This window comes from Gymnoscopelus braueri, assembly GCF_963280865.1.
Source record: "Gymnoscopelus braueri genome assembly, contig: SCAFFOLD_92, whole genome shotgun sequence".
NCBI lineage: Eukaryota > Metazoa > Chordata > Actinopteri > Myctophiformes > Myctophidae > Gymnoscopelus > Gymnoscopelus braueri.
Window position 1 is genome coordinate 187,774 of NW_027660415.1, and position 25,483 is coordinate 213,256.

Below are 25,483 nucleotides of genomic sequence, written 5' to 3' on the forward strand. Positions count from 1 at the left end.
CAATATTTATCTGTGGAACAGAGTCAAACAAAATGTAATGCCTCAACTCCTACAATTCCAAGTGCTTGACAGGGTGGGGTGTCCCCAGTTCAAATAGGATTATTTTGGGGACCCCTGTTCAAATAGGATTATTTTGGGGGGTCACGGTCTGAACAGTTTGGGAACCCTTGCTGTAGAGGAGGAGGGGTGTTTGTTTCATGCAAGCTTATTTAAGAAGAGTTTGTGAAAGAATTGCCACCCGGAAATCCATGTCAAGTTGATGGTAAAACCTTCAGTAATTGTGTTAAGTTGAGTTAATTTAATTGACAATTGCTGTTCTGTGTTTTTAGTATGTCTCACTCCCTATAAGAAGGAGCCTGCAGGTGACGAGTGTCAGTTAGACTTGATGCACAGGTAACAGCCTGAGGGAGAGCTGCCAGGTCCCTTTACAGTAAGGGTATATATATATAGCCTGGTAAAGCCCCTCCCTCCGGATTTCTCATTTCCATTTGATTTCAGGAGTGAGTCTGGCCTGAAGGCTTATCTGGGCGTTTCTTGCTCGTCCACCAAATGGACTCTCCAATCAGCGTCCTCGCTCATTGTTTTGTGATTGACAGCGGAGGTAGGCCAATCAGGTGGAACCCGAGTGGTTCACACATCATTAATCAATACACCTTTCATACAAGCTGCTCGTTAACATCAGAGACAAACCAATTACTCCTGGTGATAATCACTGCAGCCTAAAGTGGCTTAATTGGACATCAAAGGGCCACTTGGACATCAAAGCTACATTACTCCCGCCCAGCTCCAGCCCACAGCCAAAAAGCCAAACAGGCCCTCATGCCAGACTCACTCCTGAAATAAAATACAAATGAGATTTCTGGAGGGAGGGTTTACCAGGCTAATATATATAGCCTGCTACAGCTTCTCCTCAGTTTAGGTGTTGTTCCTTAGTGTTTTCCTTCAACTTTGTTTAAAGGTTCTATGACATTTATTTTCACATTTTTTATGTTTTTTGGGGGGGTTTATGACCTCAATTACACCCAAAAAAATCTGAACTTTGAACATTCAGTGGATTTTCTGTGGTCTGGGGTTTTCTGAAACATTTGGCTGAAAAGTAATCTGAGCTTGGCCCTTGGGCAGTGAAGTCACGGGCCATTAATCCTGCCCACTCTCCTCCTCGCCCCTCCCCTCCTCTATCATTTTCTTTAGGGGGGGGGGGCCCGGAGCAGAGGCGATGATTGACAGGCAAAATCCCTCAACAGCGATACCTGCACTCCCTCACCTGCCATGGATCACTGGAGTGGAATTTTTTGTTGAAACTTTTTATACACGTTTGAAGGAAGGACCATGACAAAGACTTTTAATGTGTGGTAAAACTGAACGTCATTAAATCAAATCAAATCAAGCTTTATTTATATAGCACATTTACAAACATGCAAGCTGAACCAAAGTGCTGTACAGGCGAATTCAAAAACATCAATGCAAAAACAACAGAGCAAGTTCACAAAACATTTAAGAGCAACAAAGGAAAACACTAACAGACAACATAAAAGAGGGAAGGAGAAATATATATAAATGGAAATTACATATAGGCTAGGTACATAAATAATACGTACATAGACATAATTATGAATGGAGTAAGATAAAAGCAAACCATGTAAATTAGATGCTATTAAAAGCGAGGGAAAAAAGATGAGTTTTGAGTTTGGCCTTGAAAACCCTGATCGATTCCAGAGTCGCGGGGCCGTGGCCATGAAAGAGCGGTCTTTTTGAATTTTCGGGTTGGAACCTCAAGTAAAAATGTATCAGCAGACCTCAATTCCCTGTTTGGGACATATGGTTCCACAAGTGCGGAGAGGTAGGATGGAGCCAGCCCATTTAATGATTTGTAGATAAATAAAAACACCTTAAAATCAATTCTAAAATTCACGGGGAGACAGTGTAGAGAGGCAAGGACAGGGGTAATATGCTCACGCATTTCTTGTACCTGTAACGAGGCGGGCAGCAGCATTTTGTACAAGTTGAAGGCGTCTGAGTGATGTATGATCTAAACCGGTATATAGAGAGTTGCAGTAATCTAATCTAGATGAAATGAAGGCATGGATAGCCATATTACTTTATTACAGTGTTATTACGTATTTTTTGCAAAACAGCTGCAGCATGTGTATATTATTTGAGGTAAAACCAAAGATAGAGGCATTTTGAATTAATTCTGGTGTATGGTCTGTTATTATCAAAGATACTGTTCAGGTCCATCTTCTACACACTGTCCAGGCTGATGTTTGGAGCTGGTACATTATTTTCCCTTTACTTAATTGATAAACTTATAAACGTATACATAAAAATGTTTTTTGCTCAAAGGCTCAACTTGTGTGCATCTGTACACTAGAACAAACAGACACTGAAGTGGAAAATTACAACAGTTCTTACGAAAGACGCTAAAACAGGAAGCAAAACTTTCAGATCATATTATCTTTGCCCCCAGTGCAGCTCTCTCTCTCTGTGTGTGTGTGTGTGTGTGTGTGTGTGTGTGTGTGTGTGTGTGTGTGTGTGTGTGTGTGTGTGTGTGTGTGTGTGTGTGTGTGTGTGTGTGTGTGTGTGTGTGTGTGTGTGTGTGTGTGTACACCTAGTGAGACAATGGACTGGTCTTAACACACACACAACACGTGACATTATATTTCACAGTAAACGTGAGGGTGTTCCCAATTTTGAATGGACATATTGCTACGAGGCTCTTCATTTGTTAAATATGCTGAACAATGATGACCAGTATGTGAGAGAGCTTGCACGCTCATCTCTGTTCTTGGACCTAAAATGACGTAAGGTCCCCCTGGCATGTGGCTCGGATCCTAGCTTCCTAGGCTTCAGGTTTAGAATTTGTTTAGAACAGTGGTTCTCAAAGATAGCAGATCTACAAGCTCACAGCGCGTCACTTCATGCCGCACTGCGAGCTTCTACATCTCCTATGTTTAAACTTTTTTATTTTTTTGAATCTCTCCTGGGGATCCCTGGCACACAACATTTTCAGATGGGGGGTCCGTGGCCATATAAATTGGGGGGTCCTTGACACATTTTTTTTTTAGAACTACTAATTTAGAAGGCATTTGTAGAATCGGCCTCAGGTTCAGGTTCATGTTTTTTTGTATTGAATTGAAGTTGAATTGATAGTGGGTCACCTCTCCCCTCTGCAGTGCGGCCAATCCTAATGATTGGAAGGTGCCGAGTTCTGTAGAGCAGTGGTTCCCAAAAAAACAATATCCCGGACGATCCGTCAACTTGGAGAGACATTTCCCTCTTACCTACCATCTATAAGGTGTTTATGAAGTGCATTCTTGACCGAATCCTCCCGTGGCTTGTGGATGAAAACATCTTATCTCCCAAGCAAAAGGCCTACATCAATCGGCAAGGCATGAATGAACATGTGTTTTGTCTCAAAACAGGAATTGACAATTTCAAGCATGGGTCTAGTGAATACTTTTCAGTTTTTCTGGACTTCCGTGATGCATTTGGCACTTTAGCACATAATGTCATGATAACAGCTCTTGAGGAATTCCATCTACCCCAAGTTTATGTTGACATTGTTAAAGATGTGTACACTGGTTCATTCATACAGGTTATCTGTGGTAAACAGCTCACAGACCCCATCCCTCTCCAAGTAGGTGTTAAGACTGGCTGTCCATGGAGCGCTGTTAATTTTGTGTTAGCACTTAACCAATGGTTAAAATGGCTCTGTATGTGTGCCCCCGCCAATATAATTTCCCCTAACCCTGTTCAGGGGTATGCAGACGATGTCCAGTTAGCCTCTCATCATGGGGCTGTAATAAAGAACATGCTCTCCAAAACCGATTCCTTTTTGGAATGGTCAGGATTAGAGGTTAAATAATCCAAATGTGCAGTTTTATATGAAAGACGGAGCGGAGGAAATCGCTGGTAAGACTCTAAAACAGATACACTAACTGATTTCACAATTTGCAATAAACCCCTTAAAGTCTATTCACGTCACGAGACTTACACATATTTGGGCCACAAGTTTAATGCGGCAGGCGAGTGGGGCGATCAGGTCGAGGTAATCATTGCTGCGTACTCCAGCAGACTCGACTTGATCGACACATCGCCTCTGCCCCTAATCATGAAACTGGAGGCAGTCAGAATAATAGCATTGGCCAAGGTACAACATCTTTTCTCCAATGTACATGTTCCACGAAAATCACTACGTGATTTGACTGACAAAACTGTGCACTTAGTGAGACAATGGACTGGTCTTAACACACACACAGCACGTGACATTATATTTCACAGTAAACGTGAGGGTGGTTTGGGTGTTCCCAATTTTGAATGGACATATATTGCTACGAGGCTCTCCCACTTGTTAAATATGCTGAACAATGATGACCAGTATGTGAGAGAGCTCGCACGTTCATCTCTATTCCTGGACCTAAAACGACGTAAGGTCCCCCTGGCATGTGGCTCGGATCCTAGCTTCCTAGGCTTCAGGAGGAAACCTAGTGGAAAGCTAGACAGTCGCTCTCCCGGCTTCGGTGTGTGGTCAGACTGGCCGGACTTAAACGATCTGTGCTGTTGGGCTGATGTTACCTTGAAGTGGGTAGGGTCTAACTCAGAGGCGATGGCTGTCTCGGAGGACTTTATATATGACCCCAGTATCTCTGTCAGAGCACCTATGACTGTGTGTGGAACAGAACACCAACTCCCACTGACTAATGCCCGAGGTCGCCTCTTATGGGCACAACAGCAAAGGCAGCGGCAGCATTGGACTGAACTGAGGTTGCAAGGGAAGACTGCATGTCTCCCCGCTGCGGACCATTCTGTCTCGCACTCTGTGCTAAAAAATGTTGCTTTAGACGAATAGATTGTTGTCTTTACTCTGAAAGCGAGGTTGCAGGTTTTACCATCCAAACTTAACCTCTCCATCTGGTTTCCAGGCAACCATGCTCCTCACTGTATACATCATGGTCATGAACAAATAGCTGAAACCATGTCCCACATCTTAAATGGGTGCCATGTATACAGGGGACTTTACATATGTAGGCATGACAGAATAGTGGATTTGATATCTAAAGATATCACTTCTATTTTCAGGTCCTCGTTCACGCTGTACAACCATTCTACTGTGAAGCCGAGCATGTTTAACCTGTGTAATGATGATTCTGTGTTCTCTAACATTTCAGCTAACACCCCTGATGTCATTGTTGTTAATGAAAACCATAGGGAGGTGTTCATTCTCGAGGTCGGCTGTACTTTTGATTACAGCTTAGAGGAAGCCTTCCTAACCAAAGTGCTAAAATATCATCAGCTAGAGCAGACCATCTCTCAGCTAGGCTACAGATGTAAACTTTTGGTTTTTATCTTTGGTAGTCTAGGACACGTGCACAAGTTGGTTGTGAGGGGCCTGCAAATGGCCGGCCTCTCCAAAAGGAGGGCTAAACAATTAGCAAGGTACTGCTCAATATCAGCTATTATAGGAAGCCGCTCAATTTGGAGGAGGCGTTGCTTCCTTTACCCATGATTGTTGTCCGCTGTGTTCGACAAGTATGCCATCTTTTGTTTTGTATGTAACAATGCTCTGCTTTACATGCGCTTTGTAACTAACTGTTTTCCCTTCATCTGACTGCACTGGCAGTGTTTATGTCCTTTGTACACCCTGTACTTCTTATTATGTGGACATAAATAAATATTTCAAATGTGTGTGTTTGTGTGTGTGTGTGTGTGTGTGTGTGTGTGTGTGTGTGTGTGTGTGTGTGTGTGTGTGTGTGTGTGTGTGTGTGTGTGTGTGTGTGTGTGTGTGTGTGTGTGTGTTATGCTCGTGTGCGTGCGTGCGTGCATGTAATTATATATTTTTAGAGTGAATTGTCCCACAATATGACTACATTTTAATGATTCATGATATTTTTTACATTTTGTTGCACAACTGTGCAGGCCGACGGCACTCGCTTTGTGTCGTGTCTAATGTCTATGCCACAGCACAGCCATGTCCTTACACCATAGCACTTTGTTTTCATGTCTTATATTACTTTATTACAGTGTTATTACGTATTTTTGCAAAACAGCTGGAGCATGTGTACATTATTTGAAGTAGAACCAAAGATAGAGGCATTTTGAATTAATTCTGTATTGCCTGGTGTATGGTCTGTTATTATCAAAGATACTGTTCAGGTCCATCTTCTACACACTGTACAGGCTGATGTTTGGAGCTGGTACATTATTTTCCCTTTACTTAATTGATCAACTTTAAAAAAGAAAATGCTTTTTGCTCAAAGGCTCAACTTGTGTGCATCTGTACACTAGAACAAACAGACGCTGAAGTGGAAAATTACAACAGTTCTTACGAAAGACGCTAAAACAGGAAGCAAAACTTTCAGATCATATTATCTTTGCCCCCAGTGCAGCTCACTTTGTGTGTGTGTGTGTGTGTGTGTGTGTGTGTGTGTGTGTGTGTGTGTGTGTGTGTGTGTGTGTGTGTGTGTGTGTGTGTGTGTGTGTGTGTGTGTGTGTGTGTGTGTGTGTGTTCTTGGACCTAAAACGACGTAAGGTCCCCCTGGCATGAGGCTCGGATCCTAGCTTCCTAGGCTTCAGGTTTAGAATTGGTTTAGAACAGTGGCCAAGGATAGCAGATCTACAAGCTCACAGCGCGTCACTTCATGCCGCACTGCGAGCTTCTACATCTCCTATGTTTAAACTTTTTTTTTTTTTTAATCTCTCCTCGGGATCCCTGGCACAAAACATTTTCAGATGGGGGTCCGTGGCCATATAAATTGGGGGGTCCTTGACACATTTTTTTTTTAGAACTACTACTTTAGAAGGCATTTGTAGACTCGGCCTCAGGTTCAGGTTCATGTTTTGTTTGTATTGAATTGAAGTTGAATTGATAGTGGGTCACCTCTCCCCTCTGCAGTGCTGCCAATCCTAATGATTGGAAGGTGCCGAGTTCTGTAGAGCAGTGGTTCCCAAACTGGGGGTCGGGACCCCCAGGTGGGTCCCCGAATTATTTGGGAAACATTGTGAAAATAGCCGATCTACAAGCTCACAACGCCTCGCAGTGCGAGGCGTTGTGAGCTTGTAGCTCGGCTATTTTCAGAATATTTATCTATGGAACAGAGTCAAACAAAATGTAATGCCTCAACTCCTACAATTATAAGTGCTTGTCAGGGTGGGGGGTCCCCAGTTCAAATAGGATTATTTCGGGGGGTCAAAGCCTGAAAAGTTTGGGAACCCTTGCTATAGAGGAGGAGGGGTGTTTGTTTCATGCAAGCTTATTTTAAAAGAGTTTGTGTTTGAATTGCCACCCGGGAATCCATGTCAAGTTGATGGTAAAACCTTCAGTAATTATGTAGTTAACTCATAGGCCTGGTGTTAGCTTGTTATGAGTTCATTTAATTGCCATTGCTGTTCTGTTTTTTTGGGACGTCTCACTCCCTCTAAGAAGGAGCCTGCAGGTTACGAGTGTCAGTTAGACTTGGGTTGACCCACAGGTAACAGCCTGAGTGAGAGCTGCCAGGTCCCTTTACAGTAAAGGGTATATATCCGGCTACAGCTTCTCCTCAGTTTAGGTGTTGTTCCTTAGTGTTGCCTTCAAGTGTGTTCATATTTTGTAACGGTTATTTTGGCCCAGTCTTATTTTTTAGTTCCTTGTCTTTGCTGAGGCCTTGCACTGTATTATAAACTGCACTGGACTGCTGGTGTTTCGGAAGGTGATTAAAACCCCCAAAATTGAATTATTGGATTCTAGTCTATTTTTTGCAGCCTTGACCATCCGGCCAACCTTTACATTCTTCCGTGGCCTACTGGGAGATCTTGTGTGTATCGTGTTTCTCTGTAAGGACAGATCTACTGATGGGCCAACACTGATCCTCTGTATGGTTCATTAGAGGTTGTCTACTGGTCTGTCAGCTTAGTTCAGGCACCTGGAATGGTTCTATAGCACTATTTGACGGTGCTATATGGCAACTTTAAGATACAGTAGGTGCTATAGCACAAAAAGAGTAACTTTTTTCAGTAACTAGTACTCTAGCGCATTATTTTTTAATTCAGTAACTCAGTTACTGGTGCGTTACTCCGTTATTTTTATATAGTATTTATTTATACAGCGAGGCGAACAGTGACTGAGAATTGTACTTAAGTACAGTACTTGAGTAAATGTACTTATTTACTTTACACCAGTCTGTGGAGATGCGCTGTAAGCGGCTTTGCAAGCTCTCGCTCTTTCTTTCTCTCTCTCTTAACAGTGTGTGTGTGTGTTTCTGGGACTAGGAATACCACGATAACGCAATGGTGACTATGAACCACGTACACAAACCCGTTGGAGGCTGCTTTTCCCAAGCTGAAATCTGCACTTAAACTGCAAGGCTTCTTGGCTGTGTTGTTGAACACATACACAGCTTAAAGGGGTAGTTCACCCCCCAAATAACTTTTTTTCTATTGATTACTCACCCCATGGAGCCTTGAATTCATGGATATTTTTTTGTTTTTGTCGCATTCCTTCCTTTATTATTTGATTATAATAAATTTAGCCCCATTGATTCCGGTAGGAGACACAAATGCATTTGTGTCTCCTACCGGAATCAATGGGGACACATTTATTATAATCAAATTATTGGCTTAGGAATGTGACAAAAACTAAAAAATATCTATGAATTCAAGGCTCCAGATGGTCAGTAATCAATAGAAAAAAAGTTATTTTGGGGGTGAACTACCCCTTTAACGTCGGGAAAGTTACACGACTCACTCGCCCAGGTGGTGTCAATAATAGGCTACTAATCACCGTAATCGTAACAAAATTCAGAATCACAGCGCTGCCTGTTTCGGATTCCGCACGTTAAAGTATATTAATTCATTTGTTCGTATATTTATTAACTGCTACTGCAGTCCCTGCGGTACATGAAAACTCCTGTTACAGTCAAGGATCACCTTCAACCTGTTTGCACTTTCTCCATTTACGGTCCGTACATCTATATAAACGTTCAGATTTCAAATATAAAGTGCTTACCCCATGGCCACGGATGTTACAATTATGCACGGGACTCTCAAAAGTACCTGTATATTCTGTATTGTTCAATGAAAAGCATTTTAATCCGATCAGTGGCCATTTTCTCATAATGTATTGGAGTGCAATACACCTACCAACCGATAGGGTCACTCAGTTGAAAGCATATGGAGAAAATGGCCACCGATCAGATTAAAATGCTTTTTATTGAACAATACGGATGATACAGGTACTTCTGAGAGCCCGTATATACATGTAACATCCGTGGCCATGGGATAAGCACTTTATATTTGAAATATGAACGTTTATGTAGATGTACGGGCCATAAATGGAGAAAGTGCAAACACCAGGTTGAAGTTCATCCATGACGGTCGTGACAGTCGACCGTCGTGTATCCATGGCTATTACTCCCTCTAACATTTCCCATGTTTTTAGTTTATTAAAATAATGTCATGCACATTTGTCCAGTTCATAGCCTACTACAGGCCTTTTGCTACAGGCAGATTTAGAAGAGATTTTGAAGCTCTTGCTCCTGAAATGATCGATTATTTTTAAGGGGAAAAGCCATCATTTAACATGCAAGTCAATGGGTGAGAAGCAGAGATTGCCAGGCGCAAATGGTAGTGTAGGTAATTAATGTATTTGTGCAAGATGACTCTGCTACTGTATATAAAATGTGTATATTACTCGTTCATCATGGTTCATGTTCAAATAGCTCAATCCAAAATATAATGCTGTAGGCCTAAGTGTTAGGCTGTATTTACGCACCTGCTTGTAATTAATGCTTAAACATAATTATGACCGGTATTTTTTTGTCAGATGTCTGATAAATTTGAATCATTCCGGCGCAACCCCTGGTATAGACCACATTGCTTAGCAGAGTTCAGTGATGCAAATGCATGTCAAGTTGATCAACAGATTGTATTATTCTCCAATGCAATAACAGTACTGAAATGAAGGCTATAAGGGCAATAATGGGAGCCCTTTTTTTTAAGTAACTAAAAAGTTACTTTTCACAGTAACACATTACCTTTTGGTGTAAGTAACTAGTAAAGTAACTGAGTTACTTTTAAATGAAGTAACTAGTAATGGTAACTAGTTACTGGTTTTCAGTAACTAGCACAACACTGCTTATGATTGCAAGCCAAATAACCACTTTGAATGCTATTTAGCACCACTTTTCTGTAGTGTAGAGGCTGACCTCACATTCTATCACATCTTGTGTGTTCTCCTGTAGACCGGGCAGAGAGGCCGGTGTACTTTTGTGTGACGCTGTATGATCAAGTAGGGCATTAATTTATGGAAAAAACACACAAAGATAAAACAAGGAGATAAGAGGTTTATGCCCGACAGTGGCACTGGCAATATACTAATGTCGGTATGGGTGCAGTCACATGGGCCCAAAACTGAGCTAATGAATATTTATATTGCAGTGACACACACACACACGCACGCACGCATGCACGCACGCACGCACGCACGCACGCACGCACGCACGCACGCACGCACGCACGCACGCACGCACGCACGCACGCACGCACGCACGCACACGCACAATAAGCTGCTTTTTACAATCCTACATGACCAACAGCAAAGAAATGTAACACTGAACACAGAGCAAGGCAGAAGTCTCCATTAACAGGATATGCAGAGCACGGCTGCAACAGGAAGTGTTAACCACATGACAGGATGTGAGAACTGCCAACTACCATCTGCATGATCACAGTGACAGCGTCTTATCGTGTTAACATAGTTAATAGTTCCAGGAAAAATTTGGATGTATTGTGTGTGCTAACATAGACAGGTCAGTGAAAGTAAAGCCATGTAGATTATACACTGACCTTAGTCACACACATTACACACACACACACACACACACACACACACACACACACACACACACACACACACACACACACACACACACACACACACACACACACACACACACACACAGGAAGTCACTGTGCGTGGGAGTGTAGAGAACAGCACAATGAGAGGATGTGAGAGGATCACTATATTCATGAATAAAGCCAGTATTACATTGTATTGTCATTCATATAAACGTACCACACCCATTCAGTGCCATTCCCACATGCATGGGAATGGCACATGTTATTTGCATACACAGGGGACAGACCCGATAGCTGACACACACACATCCAATAAGGCAATATAACACAATAAAACAAAAATACGGCCACACTCGTAACAGCGCAAGTCCAGTCAACCTGAAAGTGTCACCATATGTCAGAATAATGCGGTCAGTGGAAGAAAAAAGAAAAAGATATGCTTCTCTTCTTTATTCATTCTAGCCATAAGTAAAGATATCTCCTAAACGAAAACCTGAATCATGAATTAAATCACATCTTCATGATTGGAATAAGTTTGGGTTTTAATTTAACCCCCGAGCAGAGCGCACTGATAGTGGAGACACGCACACTCTGCTGTTTTTGCAAAATAAAGGAGTCCTGCCGTGGTCCGTTGCCGAGATTCATGACACCACGTTTATGAGAGATAGATAGCCTGTTGGCTGTCATCATATGAACGTTTATGGAGTGACTGATTAATGCGTAAACATTAATGGAGGCTGGTGTGTGGTTGGCTGGTTTGGTTACCTATATCTTCGATCTCCCGCTGTCAATGAAGATCACTTGCACTGGCTGGACACAGACGGCATTCGAGCGTCGGGTATATCCTGAAACGAGGTTCCACATAACTCCAGAAATAAATTGCATACTGTAGGCTACCCAAGTTGGGAGACTTCACTCTCATGTCATAAAAATATTCCAGCGCAGTATTCCCCAAAATCCTCTTGCATATGTATGCGCTCATCTTAACACAGAGCCAGTAAAGCACTGTTTAAATGGCTGAATGATTAAGCATCTAACTTGTAACATTGTAAATATGTTATATTGCTTTTTAATTACTTGTACACTTCGAAATATCCTGCCAATTTCGTATGACACATCGTCGCTGTATGCCTTTACAGAATATATTTTTTTCACATGTATATATTATTTATTAGTTTTAGAGCAATACATTTTTGGAGTGAATACATATGTTTAGATGCCTGTCAGATGGTCAGACAATGCTGCTACGCATGTCTAAGATGGAACAAGTGTAGACAAATCCTACACGTCCTCAGACAAATTGTCATTGTCAAACAAATAATAGTTTTAGGCTTCATAAACACACATTTTACAGGGGCCAGGGCAGATAAGACAAATAACTTAAATAGACACAAAAACACAATGACTGACATATTTAAGTTCATATTCATATTATTCGTTTTTTAATCAATAGTGGAAGTAGCCGATCTACAAACTCAGGGGTTGACACTAACACCTGCCCGTCTGCCCGGGGCAGGTAAATAAAATGGTAGGGCAGGTGAAGTTTGCTATCTGGTTGCCCCACGGGCAGGTGCACATTCTGTCTCTCCAGCTCTTTATTAAACAGAAAATGCCTTTTCGGGTCAGGATACCAATTTTATCGAATCAGGACAGAGAACTCAGACAGGATACAGATTAAACAAGTGAAATTGGAAGTGATGACACAAAGAAATGAGCATGTAAAATTGGAACTGGAACATTATAAAAATGAAGCTGAGAAATGGGTACTCTCTCCTCGGTGTCACCTTTGACAGTACCTTCAGCTTTAATAAACATATTAGCTCCGTTGTTAAAAGCAGTTTTTTCCAATTACGCCTGAAAGCGAAAGTTAAACCCTATCTTCCACCTAAACAACTGGAGATGGCAATCCATGCTTTTATATCTTCTAGATTAGACTATTGCAACTCCCTACTCTCCGGTATCGATCAGTCCTCACTCAGGTGCCTGCAGCTGGTGCAAAATGCGGCTGCTCGCCTCCTCACTGGTACAAAAAAGCGAGAGCACATAACCCCAGTTTTAGCAGCCCTGCACTGGCTCCCTGTCAATTTTAGAATAGATTTTAAGCTTCTTTTATTCACCTACAAATCTCTGCACGGCCTGGCCCCTTTATACCTGTCTGAACTTTTGGAGCCCTATATTCCAGAGAGAGCGCTGAGGTCAGCCAACCAGTTGCTCTTAGAGGTTCCCATAACCGGGCTGAGGAGTAGGGGTGACCGCGCCTTTGCTGGTGCTGCTCCCAGGCTCTGGAACAGCTTGCCCTTCTATATTAGAAGTGCCAATTCTATTGAGGCTTTAAATCCCTTCTTAAAACACACTTTTATTCCTTAGCTTTTAATCACATTTAAGTTCATGTCTTGATCTCTTGTTGTATGTGATGTGTGACTTTGTTGTTGTCACACTCACATACTTTCCTGTTTGATGTGTTTTGTCTCACCATGTACAGCACTTTGGTCAGTTTCGATTGTTGTAAATGTGTATTTTCTGTCTATCAAAGAGTTGGAGAGACAGAGAGGCCCCTGTTACTGAACAAACACTCTACAGCAATGAATACTATCAGAATATAGAGCTTTAACCCATAACAAAACCCTTTTTGTTTTAACCAAAAAATATCACTTACCCTACCTTCAACCCATAGTCATATTCATAGTTATTTAGATATTTGGCATACATATATATTGAGGTATGACATTTGTTATCGTGCAGCCCCATAATTCGCAAGTAGAAAGTAAAAAATAAGTGTTTAATTGAACAGTAATTCAAATTTAACCTATCATTTTATAAAGGACGATTTACTTTTCGGGCAAGTGGGCAAGACCTGTGGGCAAGTAGAAAATGACCTGTACTTGCCCGACGGGCAAGTGCCTCTGAGACCTTAGTGTCAACCCCTGAAACTTACAGTGCAATGGGCTATATCCACTTATTTTTTTTTAAATGTATGAACATTCTTTCAACATGGAAGCAATTATGCAAGGGATAATTGACCACACGGCGGTCATTGTTGAGAAATAAACCCAGACAGAATGATTAATCCCAGAGGTGAAGCCAAGGGGTTTAATAAACCTGAAGGGGTTTATTTCTCGACAATGACCGCCACGCCGTCAAATATCCCATTTATTACACGGCTACTTAATAAATGAATTGACCGAAAAGTAACAACAAAACAAAGTATTTCCTTGCTTACGGTAATACATTTATGCCAGGTGCGGCCGTCCGTTCAGCGCCACACGGTCGCCTCGGAAAACAACAGGAAGTGTTGCTTAAATAAAATACATTTTTGGTTACTGATACTGTCTATTTCACGCTTCAAATATTTTCAAAAACGTTCTTGAGAGCAATGTTTAGCTGTAAATGACATTGGGCCCGATTCACTGAGCTGGTCGTAAATAACGTATAAATAAAGTTACTAAAGAAGGGTGTATTTTCTCTTTTTTTTAACTGACGTGCAATTCACAAACGGGTGTGTAAATCCCTCAAATGTGCGGATCACAGGTGTATGTCATGATGAATCCAGGCAGCTGCCAGCTGATTGTAAAATCTCAAGCCTGTTCCCGAGAAGTTCATTTGCATTGTTCCACGCCCTCCCTCCCGAAACAGCAGCAGTCCATTGCAGTTTATAATACAGTGCGAGGCCTAAGCAAAGACAAAATACGAAAGATAAGACTGGGGCAAAATAACCGTTTTACTAAATATAAACACACTTGAAGGCAACACTAAGGAACAACACCTAAACTGACAAGAAGCTGTAGCAGGCTATATGTACCCTTACTGTAAAGGGACCTGGCAGCTCTCCCTCAGGCTACCTGTGGGTCAACCCAAGTCTAACTGACAGTCGTCACCTGCAGGCTCCTTCTTATAGGCAGTGGTGGACAGAAACGGAGTAAATGTACTTTATAGTACTCAAGTTGAGTACTATACTTAAGTACGTATTCTGAGGATCTGTACTTTACTTGAGTATACGTTTTGTTAGATACTTATTACTCTTACTTGAGTACATCTTCAAGACAAATATTTTACTTTTACTCAAGTACATTTCTAGAAAGGCTGTAAAGTAGCCTACTGAGCACTTTTAGGTTGGCTGTTTCTTTTTTCATTTTAGGGAAGGCCACACTGCTCTCACACTAGCCGTGTTTCTGGCTTCCCCCTCCGCTCGGCTCTTTGTTACATCTTGTATGGGTGTGTATAGGAGTAAAAGTATTAAGTTCTGGTTCCTCAGTCATTTCTATGTTTGTATAGGTGTTTCTGCAGGCTTTGTATAACATAGTGGTTCTACAAGCAAGCACATCAGTGCATGCAGTGCAGGTGGTTTAACAAGAGTTACAAAGTCATTCATTGTGAAAACAATACAGCAAAACAAATAAGAAATGTAACTCTACTTTTACTTTTTCTTGCACTTTAAGTATTTTTAAAAGCATTTACTGTAAAAAAAATAATAATGCCATGAGATCTACTTAAAGAGGCACTATGTAACTTTTTTGTTAGTTAATAAAATGACATTTTGGCCAATCTGTATGGTAGAGTATGTTAATACAATATAACTTATACAATTGGGGGGGTTATATTTTGTGTGTCCTACCTAGACTCAGGATCTGACATGAATTTTGACCAGATGTGTTAGTATAGGTTGTTTGTGTGGAGACAAAGCAAGCCGACGTGTCTCTGTGCCATCTGGTTTTGACAGGGTGATGTTCGCCGTTGTGCATGTCGGCGTCATCTTGTTTTGTCAAGGTGAAGTTAACGGCCTCTCTGCAACCACCATCTCTGCAGGCATGGATGCCGATTTATGTTGGGTGGGTAGGGTACTCAACAACAAGTCACACACACATCAACCAAGTTTTAATCCCTTAATCAGAAATGCCTGATGAAAGTCAGTTGGAAACATGGGCCTCATGCAGCAACCGTTCTCCCGTTCTCCCAGGCACCCACAGGATTGGCGGCAATGTCTGCAGGTCTCTGCACAAACAAACACTGAACAGAGAGAATGTTCTGTTTTCTAGTCAACTGTATGCATGCAGAATGAGCATGTAAGGTATTGTATTGTAAAATCACCAGATGTTACTTAATCTGGTGAAAATATACGTGTAATCACTGTAATTAAAACCCCCTTCATGACAGTTACCCTATGCATGTAATTTATTTATTTTATTTTATTTGAACAGAGGGCCTCAGTTTAAAGTTAACTCCATGTCCAAATCTTTGAAGCTGAATATTATTGTATCTTGACAAAAAGGTCAAAGTTGATGGCCTTGGATCTGAGAATGTGTACCAAATAGATTTTCTTCAAAGTACATTAAGAACTGGAATATAATTAATGTGATCTGAGTGCAGCTTTGTCAGCGATGTGTCACTCATGTGTGACTCCTGTTATTTCCTCATGAGAAAAAAATAATATTTTGAGGCACTGGGGTTCACGCTGGTCCCGAGGAAGACTAAGCTAGAAACTCCCATCATGATAACTTAATTCGACTATGCAGATGACATTGCCCGAGTCTCAGACACAGCAGAGAATGTAAGGGAACTACTACTGGCAGTAGAATGGAGTGCAGGAAGATCTGCCTCAAGCTCTATGCCAAGAAAACAAAAGTATCGGTATTTAACACAGAGGACATCATTGCCACTGCCAACGGGACAGTGCTCGAGGTAGTCGAGGACTTCAGAGGACTTTTACTTGTACTTTAAGTATTTTTAAAAGCATGTATACTTTTGAATACTTAAGTAGGGGAGATAGGAGACAAAAGTAACACTTTTTGTATTTGCCTTCATAATTCACAGACTACTTGAAATATCCTAGTCATCTTTTGCTATAAGAAACATATATATGTGCCCTAATTAATAATACAATTTTTAAGCTTTCACTAATAAGGACAAGACCAAAATATTAATTTGAATGCAATGAGTCACAGTGTTACAACTGCCCCCGTGACGGGGGCAGTTGTAACAGTGGTTGGGGGCAATTGTAACACTGTAAAAATAAGTCATATTAACACACTTTATGTCAAATAAATACACATCACTAAGTAATATGTATTTTTTATAATTTAACATTTTTACTTACGAATGTTTTATATACATAATTACAATTATTGTGTATTTTTCTTCAAATTATTTTATTTTTCAATTTAGTTTTTTCAAATGTATGTCTATTTTTTATTTAAATGTATTTTTACTTTGAAATGTAGTGACATTTAGTGAAATATGTTCATTTACTAACATAAAAGTATGTAATCCCAGACAAAAAATCTGCTTGCATTGAAAACACATCGTTACAATTGACCCCGGTCACTGTGTTACAATTGCCCCCGATGGGGCAACCATGATAAAATCCCATATTCTATCTAGAAACACCTATACTAGCATAGGCTGCTGATGTTAATTTGTGACCAATAACAAAGAGATACAATTGATCTAAGTTTAAATTAGCTGACATCTTATCTTTAGACAGCAGAAGGAAAATACCGTACACTCAAAAATCTAAGTTTACACCTCAAAATCAGTTTTTTATTGAAAACTTCTGCTGAGATGAAATGATCATTCGATCCTTCCATAGGCAGAGAGAGGACCCTACTGAGCATGTGCACAAGAAGTCTCACTCCTCTAGCTTGTTTCTAATTAGAATTATTGAGTGTGTTACTTTTGCCCCTTGTTACTTTTGTCCCCGTTCTCCCCTATATTTAAAAGCAATTACTTTTTTTACTCTTACTTGATTAACCTTTTGACTGAGCTACTTTTACTAGTGGAGTAAATTTGACCAGGATCTGTACTCTTACTCAAGTACTGGGGTTGAGTACTTCGTCCACCTCTGCTTATAGGGAGTGAGAAATACCAAAAACACAGAACAGCAATTGGCAATTAAATGAACTCATAACAAGCTAGCAACAGGCCTATGAGTTAACTACACAATTACTGAAGGTTTTACCGTCAACTTGACATTAATTTCCGGGCGGCAATTCTTTCACAAACTCTTTTAAAATAAGCTTGCATGAAACAAACACCCCTCCCCCTCTACAGCAAGGGTTCCCAAACATTTCAGGCTGTGACCCCCCAAAATAATCATATTTTAACTGGGGACCCCCCATCCTGACAAGCATTTGGAATTGTAGGAGTTGAGGCATTACATTTTGTTTGACTCAGTTCCACAGTCAGATAAATGTAAAAATAGACGAACAATCAATTCAACTTAAATTCAACTTAATTCAACTTAAATTCAATAAAAATACATGTTTAAAAGGATCTCTGGCTAATATAAGCTGTATATGACATTATACATTATAATTGCACCCTATGACTAATATTTAAAATTAAAAACACCTTAACTATTATAATTGGGGGTCGTCACTTCATGCCGCTCTGCGAGATTCTACATTTTTAAACATTTTTGAAAAATATCGAAAATGTTTGGACATTTCAGATGTTCTCATCTGGGGATCCCTGTCACAAAACATTTTCAGATGGGGGTCCATGGCCATATAAATTGGGCTGTCCTTGACATGAAAATAAATTGAGAACTACTAATTTAGAAGGCATTTGTAGAATCAGCCTCAGGTTCTGATGGGTTAAAAGGATCCCTGGCTAATAAGCCTTATATCCCTTAATACATTATAACTGCCCCATGTAACTAGATTTTTTTATTAAAAACACCTTAAATATTGTATTTATTTTAGAGTGTCCCGTCACAAGTTGATGATGTCATTTGTCCATGTGTGGTCCAGCCCTATGGAATTAAGGAATGCATGTGCTAATAAAAAACAACTTTATTCTTCATACGGTTAATATGAGCATCAAAGCAATATTTTAAATAGTTTTTATTAACACATGCATTCCATAAATTCCATATTGGATACTGCTACTCCAATCCTGCTGATTGCAAGGTGTCAAAAGTTCTGTAGAGCAGTGGTTTCCAAACTGGGGGTCGGGATCCCCAGAGGGATCCCCAAATTATTTTGGAAATATTGTACAAATGGCCGATCTACAAGCTCATAACGCCTTGCAAGGTGTTGCAGTTCAGCTAAATGTAATGCCCAGGTTAGCTAAATGTAATGCCTCAACTCCTACAATTCTGTAGAGGAGGAGGGGTGTTTGTTTCATGCAAGCTTATTTTAAAAGAGTTTGTGTATGAATTGTCACCCGGGAATCCATGTCAAGTTCATGGTAAAACCTTCAGTAATTGTGTAGTTAACTCATACATGTAGGCCTGGTGTTAGCTTGTTATGAGTTAATTTAATTGCCAAATTACTGTTCTGTGTTTTTGGTATGTCTCACTCCCTATAAGAAGGAGCCTGCAGGTGACGAGTGTCAGTTAGACTTGGGTTGACGCCAAGGTATTGTAACAGCCTGAGGGAGAGCTGCCAGGTCCCTTTACAGTAAGGGTATATATAGCCTGCTACAGCTTCTCGTCAGTTTAGGTGTTGTTAGTGTTGCCTTCAAGTGTGTTCATATCTAGTAAACGGTTATTTTGGCCCAGTCTTATCTTTAATTTTTGTTGTCTTTGCTGAGGCCTTGTACTGTATTATAAACTGCACTGGACTGCTGCTGTTTCGGAAGGTGAGTAAAACCCCAAAAAGTGAATTATTGGATTCTCTAAGTCTATTTTGTGCAGCCTTGACCATCCGGCCAACCTTTACATTCTTCCTTGGCCTACTGGGAGATCTTGTGTGTATTGTGTTTCTCTGTAAGGACAGATCTACTGATGGGCCAACACTGATCCTCTGTATGGTTCATTAGAGGTTGTCCACTGGTTTGTCAGCTTAGTTCAGGCACCTGTAATAGTTCTATAGCACTATTTGACAACGGTGCTATATGGCACCTTTAAGATAGGTGCTATAGCAAAAAAAGAGCTTCACTTATGAATGCAAGCCAAATAACGACTTTTAATGCTATTTAGCAGTAGCACCACTTTTCTGTAGTGTGTAGAGGCTGACCTCACATTCTATCACATCTTGAGTGTTCTCCTATAGACCCAGCACCAGTCACATGGCACCACATCTGAGCTAATGAATATTGATGATAGCAGTGACTCACACACACACACACAAACACACGCACGCACGCACGCGCACGCGCACGCGCACACACACACACACACACACACACACACACACACACACACACACACACACACACACACACACACACACACACACACACACACACACACACACACACACACACACACACTCCACCCTGTCAGGAGAAACACAGCGACCCATATTTTTTACAATTATGACCAAAGAAAAGTGAAAAGAAGTCTATCACTCATCTAGAAAGTCAATATAGTCACACAGCTGATAATGAAAAATTATTGGTCATTTAAGGTTTTTATACACAACAAAACAACGATATGTCTATACCAGCCGGGAAAATGAAAAATTACTCCAATGACCACCATTGATTTTTTTTCTCAGCGTACATGATTTACAACAATATTATCCTAACACCCAATAATGTACTTACATAATAACTTAAATAATATTATAAATCAAAACATCACCAGCCACGTTGGCCGGCTGCCTTGCTCCACGATATTATTATAATTATTGGTAGCCCATATTATTTTATATTAAATAAAGTAAACACCAAATTACAATACAAACATTTTCAACCATTAAAATATTTAAAAAAATGTATGAGCATACACTGACTGGCGATTGTGGTGAAACAATTCAGTGTTTTTTTGACAGCCAGGCCAGCTGCCTTCCTGCGCTGCACCTCTCAATAAATACAAACACACACACACACACACACACACACACACACACACACACACACACACACACACACACACACACACACACACACACACACACACACACACACACACACACACACACACACACACACACACACAGGGTCTGTTTCCTGATATGCGCTTCGTTAAACTTAAACATTAAACTGCCCCGTTGTAACTACCATCGTCAATGTAGTAGGTGCAGTGGATGCATTTGCAATTTCTGTGGACTATGTAGCTCGCATACAAGAAGGCACTTCTCACCGGTGGAATCTACCAACAGCCGACGCTACCTGACGGCCCCTCCTTCCCGTGAACAGCTACCGGGAAGAGAGGCAATAGACCCGGCGGCCTTCCAGCGGTATGTCCGTCCGCTGTCGGAATAGCAACGGGTGGACCTCCAGGCCCATGAGAACAACTACAGAGGGCGCTTTAACACCAAGCAGCAGTGCAAGACTAAGCAGTTTGTTTCCTCTGGTGATTCAGCCAAGGACATTAAACCCACGGACTGGTTGTTGGAGGGTTTCGAACAACTTGGGATGCCCAAAGACGATGCAGATAGGCTGGCAAAGTATTGTGCCGTCTCTGCTGCCATATGTGACGGAGCCGCCGCTATACTTGGAGTGCTGAGTGACATGCATGTTGTATCATGAGGACGTGTCCATGAGTTTGTGAATGTAACCTTTACTGCACCTAAAATATTTGTGTCCCTGTATGCTTTCCCTGTGTGTGGACATAAATACATTGTTAAACTGTGTGTGTGTGTGTGTGTGTGTGTGTGTGTTGTGTGTGTGTGTGTGTGTGTGTGTGTGTGTGTGTGTGTGTGTGTGTGTGTGCGTGTGTGCGTGCGTGCGTGTGTGTATGTGTGTGTGTTACTTTTTAGCGTCCCAGATACATACATTTTAATATGTTCTGTTATATTGTGTTGCACAGCTGTGCAGGGCAACGACACTCTCTTCGTGTCGTGTCTCACAGCCATGTCAATAACCACCATATCACTTCCTCTCATGTCTTATTGCTTAAAGGTACATTACATGTATATTACATTATCACAGTGTCTGACTGTACAAAACATGTATAAAGATAGAAGCATTTAGAATGAATGATGTATTACCTGATCTGTGGGTTGTCTCTTATATTTCAAAGATACTGTCCAGGTCCATCTTCTATAAACTGTCCAGGCTGATGTCTGATCAAACAAATAATAATAATACAAATATTTTAGCTCAAAGGTTCAATCTGTACTCTAGAACAAAGAGACACTGAAGAGGAAAATTACTACTGTTCTTACGAACGACGATCAAACAGGAACTAAAACTTTCAGATCACATGATCTTAGCTTCTAGCGTAGTAGTAGTAGTGTGTGTGTGTGTGTGTGTGTGTGTGTGTGTGTGTGTGTGTGTGTGTGTGTGTGTGTGTGTGTGTGTGTGTGTGTGTGTGTGTGTGTGTGTGTGTGTGTGTGTGCCCGCTGCCTAGTTTGGGAGGACAAAAGCTTAGGGGAGCACACCCTGAGAGAAAAGCAACGTGGCAGCACGCACAGGCGGACCTCGACAGACTGAGGAACTGTCAGCTGCCTGCAGCTGGGGAGGGTGCTGGTCGTCTTGGGCTTCCTGTGCCACTGGAATCCACCCTTCTACAGCCAAGAAGTGTTATTGAGGACTGTGCACCCCCGTGGCAATTTAAAAAATGTTTTGTGCAGGTCTCCACTTTGACCTCGGTGACAGAACACATGGAACCAACACAAAGTCTGGCGGCGCTGGGGTGTTCGGTGACAGGGGCAGGTTTGAATTAACTGGAAGCCTCTAGTTGGACCCCTTGATGTGGCTGTCAGGGCCTACAGCAGGATGGGTCTGTCTGTCAACACCACCAAGACAGAAGTGGTCTGCCAGTGGAGCTCCAGTACCCCACACACCCTGCCTGTCTTCAACATCGACAACAAGCCACTATCAATAACCCTATATTTCAAATACCTGGGCAGTATCCTTTCTGAGGACTGCAGCATCGACTGCGAAATTCAAAACCGGGTCAAGCAGGCGTCGGCTTCCTTTGGGAGACTACGGCGCCGGGTCTTCCAGAACAACAACCTCCACTTGCACACCAAGGTTGCAGTCTACAATGCTGTCTGCATCACCACCCTCCTCTACAGCTGTGAAGCATGGACTACATACAGCCGTCACATCAAGACCCTGGAGCGCTTCCATATTGGATGCCTGCAGCGCATCCTGGGCCTCACCTGGCGTGATCGTGTGCTACATACTGAGATACTGGCGAAAACAAACTGCTGGAGTATCGAGGCTCTGGGCTGGCTTGGACATGTGATCCCGATGCCTCAAGACCGACTGCCCCGCAGAGTGCTGTATGGCCAGATACACCATGGCCGGCGCTTGGCAGGGGGGCGGAAGAAAAGGTATAAAGGTGACTCTCCACCAAAGAGACTACAACAGACTACAACAGACTGGTAGTCTGTTGGCAAAAGTTGGCATTTAGCTCAGCAAAAGCAGGCAATGTGCATATTGTTGTGCTAATGCCTTAAGAGCTGGCAGGCTGGCCTGCAAGATCTGGCCAGTGTTGCCAGGTCTGCTTATTATAAGCGAGTTTGGGCTTTTTTTCCTCTAAGTCGCTTGTAAATGTTCATAGTTGCAGGTTGCTTTTGTTTGAGCTTGTTTCTGAAGTGTAGTTGCTTATTTGGGCTTGCTTTCAATATTGTTTTTGAAAATAGATAATTGATTAGGGCTCAAGTGGTGAAACTGGTCGCCTCTTTTGGGCTTGTTTTCATAGACCTCGTCGCTTGTTTCACTCACAGAATATGGCAACACTGTCGGCTCCGACAAAAACATAAACACAGAGCATTTTTGTGCTGTCGTAACCTACTACTTTGCTTTGGAGTTGATCTATTGGTATAGGAATTGAGAGTTGATATTGAGAATAGGTTAGCTTATCTAGTTCAAATGTGCGACGGGCAAATGTCTCTGGATTATTTAGGCTTGCTTCTGCACCGGTAATAGCAGACGAGAGGTCACTCTACGGAGCCTGTCTGACCAAGTTTAGTTTAGTTTATTTCGATCCACATCAACAGTATCACAAAACATAACACACTGTAATCCAATAATTCGTTCTGGTTGATAGAAAAGGCATAGGCTGAAGCTCAAAGCTTATTTATGCCTAACCTTCATACGTGTTGATTTAAGTTAGTTACAGCATTTATAAAGTTCTTATTGAATGAACACTCAAAATATTTTGTAATTACATTCAAGACTACTTACGTTGTTCGTAATGATCACTCAAAAATATTCAATATTGACACTGTCTCCATACTTAAACACACTATTACACCCAGATATACACCCAAATGTGTGCATATAGCATATACACACATTCTTATATGCATACCGTTATATACAAATGCCAAAACTACCACATCACGACACCATACCCCTCAATCCATCAATTCCCCTGTTAACATGTTATACCGAGGAGGCAACACTCCCTAATACTTACATATTATCAAATATATACAACTGTATTCTTCCTATGGTTAATATGAGTATCAATGCAATATTTTAAATATAGTTTTTAATAGCACATGCATTCCATAAATTCCATAGGGCTGGATCACAGATGGCCAAAATGACATCATCAACTTGCGACAGGAGTTGTCCCTATTGAGTGAAAAGATGAACTATTTAGAAAAAAAATAGTTATAGAGGGCAATTAAAATGCATTAAGCCATATAAGGCTTATTAGCCAGGGATCCTTTTAAACATGTTTATTTATTGAATTGAAGTTGAATAGATGGTGGGTCACCTCTTCCCTCTGTAGTGCTGGCAATCCTGCTGATTGGAAGGTGCCAAGTTCTGCAGAGCCTTCTGTTTGGATCCCCAAATTATTTTGGAAATATTGTGAAAATGGCCGATCTACGAGCTCACAACGTCTTGCAGTGCTGAACTGCAAGGTGTTGCAGTTTAGCTGAATGTAATGCGTAAATGTAATGCCCAGTTTAGCTAAATGTAATGCCTCAACTCCTACAATTACAAGTGTTGGTCAGGGTGGGGGGGGGGGGGGCACAGTTCAAATATGATGATTTTGGGGGGTCACAGCCTGAAAGGTTTGGGAACCCTGGCTGAGGAGGGGTGTTTGTTTCACGCAAGCTTATTTTAAAAGAGTTTGTGTATGAATTGCCACCCATGAATCCATGTCAAGTTGATGGTAAAACCTTCAGTAATTATGTAGTTAACGCATAGGCCTGGTGTTAGCTTGATATGAGTTAGTTTTTAATTGCCAATCGCTGTTCTGTGTTTTTAGTATGTCTCACTCCCTATAAGAAGGAGCCTGCAGGTGACGAGTGTCAGTTAGACTTGGGTTGACCCACAGGTAACAGCCTGAGTGAGAGCTGCCAGGTCCCTTTACAGTAAGGGTATATATAGCCTGCTACAGCTTCTCCTCAGTTTAGGTGTTGTTCCTTAGTGTTGCCTTCAAGTGTGTTTATATTTAGTAAAACAGGTATTTTGGCCCAGTCTTATTTTTCGTTTCTTGTGTTTGCTGAGGCCTTATACTGTATTATAAACTGCACTGGACTGCTGGTGTTTCAGGAGGTGAATAAAACCCCCAAAAGGCAATTATTGGACTCTCTAAGTTTATCTTTTGCAGCCTTGACCATCTGGCCAACCTTTACATTCTTCCGTGGCCTACTAAGAGATGTGTGTATTGTGATTTAGATTGTCTCTGTAAGGACAGATCTACTGATGGGCCAACACTGATCCTCTGTATGGTTCATTAGAGGTTTACACTGGTTTGTCAGCTTAGTTTAGGCACCTAGTTCTATAGCACTATTTGATAACAGTGCTATATGGCACCTTTAACACATTGACTGCCAAGGGGTTTTCTAGAACA

The 25,483-nt window shown here is 41.4% G+C and overlaps 1 protein-coding gene across 7 annotated transcripts in view; it reads right to left on the minus strand.

The window, feature by feature from the left end:
• Positions 1–21,831, minus strand: part of LOC308081579 (NACHT, LRR and PYD domains-containing protein 3-like) — a 176,156-nt gene extending 154,325 nt beyond the window's left edge. For all 7 annotated transcript variants that reach the window (XM_080457941.1, XM_080457942.1, XM_080457943.1 and 4 more), the window contains exon 1: positions 21,708–21,831. The gene's annotated coding sequence lies outside the window, so the exon portion shown is untranslated. The remainder of the gene's footprint in view (positions 1–21,707) is intronic.
• Between the last annotated feature and the right edge of the window lie 3,652 nt (positions 21,832–25,483).